The sequence below is a fragment of the Condylostylus longicornis genome, unplaced genomic scaffold (assembly GCF_029603195.1).
Source record: "Condylostylus longicornis isolate FDR11 unplaced genomic scaffold, ASM2960319v2 ptg000018l, whole genome shotgun sequence".
In the NCBI taxonomy this organism is placed as follows: domain Eukaryota; kingdom Metazoa; phylum Arthropoda; class Insecta; order Diptera; family Dolichopodidae; genus Condylostylus; species Condylostylus longicornis.
In genome coordinates, this window is record NW_026577987.1 from 10,206,085 (window position 1) to 10,210,596 (window position 4,512).

Consider the following 4,512-nt stretch of genomic DNA (forward strand, 5'->3'; position numbering starts at 1 on the left):
TTGGAAGTTTTGAGTAAATGAAGTATTTTAATGGTATTTTGAATTTGTTAAAACATAAAAGTTCATTCGATTTCAATTAATTCATTTATATTACGAAAAAATAAAATTTATAAATGAACCAATTGCATAATAAAGTAATGTGAAGAACATTTCGTCGGCAACTTCTTCGTACTTCGGTAGTTCACTTGATAGAGCATTCGCTTAGAAAGCGGCAGGTCACTGTTTCGTGTCCAGTTCGAGGAGGAAAATTTTTTAATTTTTCTGCCTTTAACATGTTCCTTTGGTTACGTCATTCATCTGTTCTGCAGTTGTATGAAAAGATTTTCATTAAGTTAAATAAACCAAAGTTGAATTTACAGTAACAGTTTTAAAAATATTTTTTCTCTCTTTCTTCTTTGTTTTTTCCTTAAATTTTAATTCCAAATTTTAGAATTCAAATTTCTAATTTAAATTTAAACAGAAAACTGCAAAATTTGTTGATTACAACACAATTTCTCTGAGTGATGACTCATATAATATGCATATACTTAATGCATAAATAGTAAATAAATCCTTTACAGTTATATACAAGTCAATATTATTAAATATTTATTTTTATATTTGTAAAAGAGAAAATATAGTTTTTATTTAGAAAAATATTATTTATTATGCATACATGTTTGTACACTCAAAAAAACTATATCTATACATAATATAAATACATATGTATATAATGTATACATATATGAACATAAATATTATTATGTATACATTGAGAGGTTAATCAACTTATATTTAATTTATTACATGACCCATAACTTTTCATTCGGCTGTGTACCGTAAACATACATACATACATATATACAATTATTTGTATATTCTAAGTGTAAATATGCTTTGTGTTTATTATTTTCTACATTTTTCTACAATTTATATAAATATTTACTTTTTATAAAGAAGAAAACAAAAAATACATGTATGTAAGTAAATCATTTTAGAAGTCAAATTAATATAGGAAGAGAGATATGAAAATAATATTGAAGAAGTAAAAGAAAAAACCAAGTTATACAACATGGTTGTTTACTTGTTAAAATTTATGCACGCAAACACTTATATCTTATATACATATTCATATGTGTATATGTGCTGACATATCGTCTATGAGTGTATAAATAAGAAAACAATTTGTACTTAAAAGTCCTCCCCTTGTATAGTTATTTAAATAAAAAATAAAAGTGAAAAATTTCATGTTTCAAATATTTTTGTGTCCTCTTCAATTTTAACAGGAAAATAGAATTTTTCTTTTTTTTTAAATTAGAATTTTATTTTCTTTTTGACTGTTTTCTTATTTATTTTATTTTAGAAATTAATTTGTTATTTTTGTTTTTTTTTTTAATTTCTTTTGATCTCTGAATTTAATTGGATAAGGAACGAGTGAAATTCTAAAACTTTAGTTTTCCTTTTTGTTTGTTGCTTTGAGAAAATATTCTAGCATTATACACGAATAAATTTTTTTTGAACATTAATGAGAAATATCAGAATATGCAAAAAATTGTAGTTTCGAATTAAAAATTTTAGTTTTATCAAAATTTCAGAATCTATATGAGTTTTTAGCCCAGAGAGCATGAAAAATAACATAATTTTCAAAAGACGTGCGACATTTTATGCCTGCGTTCCTTATCTTCAACGGCATATACCTAAATTTCTTATTTTTATTCCTTGTTCAATAAATTTTGAAATAATTATCCATAAATTTATTTTAAAATTTTACTTTTTTAAAAAAAAATTTAAAATAGTCAACAATTATTCTCAAAAAAACTAGCTCGGGCCTTCTAATTCTCACTTAAGGTGAGAACAGAATAAGCGCAATTTTCCGCGCTTATTCTGTTCTCAACTTAATTCATATAGAATACATTCATTATATTCAAATGTAACTGCCGGGAGTTAAGTGGAATTACCGCCACGAATTTAAGCGACGGGGGTTAAATAACTTAAAATACTATTTTACTAGTGACAGTTTTTTTTTGACATTATCTCTTTTCAGTTGACATGTGACATTATATGCAAAATACTGCACACAGTTGTTATGTAATCAATACGAAACCACCCGTCATTGGTCAAATGATTCCATTCGTCTTAATTACTTCAGAGTTCAATTACTTTTTTTAGTCTCCAATTAAATACATTTGTTCAGAATTTTAATTTTGAAAGTGAAAAGGGTAAAACATTAAATCATATCTAGTCTTAAAGCCTTCAATGTGCTCTTCCAAAAAAAAAGCCTTATTCGAAGCCCGTATCTTTCTTAGATAGGGAACAAGCTAATAAAAAGTCTACCAAATTTTCTTAAAATCCATGTTGCTCGCCGAAGCGGTTTCGAATTAACAGCATATTCTGAATAAAATTTTACTCATTTTCGACCACCTACCCCACTGTATATTGCTCCTAACTTTTTGCTGAATCACCCTGTATATTACAGAGTAATTTGATCCTTTAAAATCTCATAAGATGTTGAAGTTCTAAATTTTTATAAGTTTTTGCTCTTCTAAAAAATAGAAACATATTTTATGTAGAAAAATATAATAAAAATATCAATGGTTGCCATTAAAATTCTCATGTCAGTATCTCTATGCGTTGTATGTAGCTGTTACTAGACACATTATGGCTCTATTGTATTATAATAAATACATAAATTCATTTGTAAATTATTGTACGTATATACCTACCCCATATCTTAAATTTAGATCAAAGTAAATTTTCTTAAATCAATACCAAATTTATTTTTATTAAATGTATAAGAAAAATTGTTTTGTATATTAAAACAAATAACATGAACGTTTACGAAATTAAACTTCAATAATACGTAACATATTACTTTAGAAAACAAAAATCCTTAAAAACAGGCAACCTAAATGAAAAAGAAAATGTAAGGAAAAATTTCAAGGATTATTTTTACATGTCCTTATTATATAACGAATACGTAAATGGAACAAAATTTAAATTTCTTAAAGCACAAGTGTCTCGCGTAATCGAAGAAAATAAAAAATATTTTCTTTTTTTTTCTTTATTTGCTTACTTAGGGGAGCTCAAATTCAATATCGTAAATAAATAAAAATAAAAAGAAAATATATAATGTATGCATGAAGGTATTTACATAAATGCTAAGTGGAATGTACATACACATATGTATTCATGGAATGAATTCAAACCCCAATTGCATACATAACTTGTCATATAATAAGAAGGTATAAATATTGAAAAAACTCTAAGAAATGTTTATAAAATTTCATTTAAATTTAAATTTTCTTACACCCCAATTTTAAGTTATACAAAAATATTTATTATACTTGTGCCTATGCGAGTATATAACGTAGATTTTATATATATTTAATGACTATCTATTTATTACCCTTTATGACATATATTTGGTTTATTACTAAATCATGTTCGACTTCATCACAAAATTTAATTGATTTAGATGTTTCCAATTCCTAAATTTATCAAAAAATTATCCTTAACAAAAATTTGGTTTATTCGACCATAGAAAATTTGAAAATTTCATTTAGTTTAATAAGTAATTGCTTTTTTATTCATTTTGTTGAGTTTCCGTTTCATAAAATGATTAATAGTCAATCTACAACAATTTTTAATAATGGCAAATCATAATTCAAAAAGTCTTTTTTTCTAATTTTTTATTATTATTATATTTATGTATATACAATTGAATCTGATAAAAAATAATTTGAATAAAAGACAAACCTCCATTTACGGAATGATTTTCCTCTTCAGTTTTTAGAATTTTCAAACAATTTTATTTGCACAAGCGTTATTATGGTCTTTCCCAAATTATCACTAAAAAAGTAAGCCCAGAATTACAGATACAATTGACACGGAAATTACAGAAATCCTTGAGAAGTCCTTGTAACTGGAACACAAACCTCATCTCATTGAATTTGCCTTCACTCAGATTCGACTGTATATATATATCTGAAAATAATTTAAAAATTTAAATTTAATTTAAAAAAACGATATTATTTATTTCAGCGTTGTCACCTGGAAATGAGATTTTCATTTTAAAGGACAAAAAAAACTAGCTTAATTTCATTATGATTTATAACCGTTATAATACTAAAAATTTCCACTATATTTAACCACGTTATAATTTAAATTCAATCAATTAAACGCCATTTGCTTTTGTTTTTTTTTTGTATTTGATAAAAATTACACTATAAAAATGAAAACGGAGAGCAAAAATAGACGAAAAATGTTTCAATTTTAATAATTACTTGTAAAATATTTTTCATTTTTATGGTTAAAGGAAAAAAAAAACTTAGCAACAAAAACCAAATTAAAAGTTGAGTTAAACCAGTGGTTTGCAAAGTAGCACTTTTCCCTTTAACAAGTGAAAATACTGCTTTTAAAAACAATCTAGCAATGCTCTGCCTTATTAAAACTTTTTCATTCACATACGAAAAAAATTTTCCAAATTGCATACAATTAGGATGATGAAAAAATATTTAAAGAAGCGTTATCATA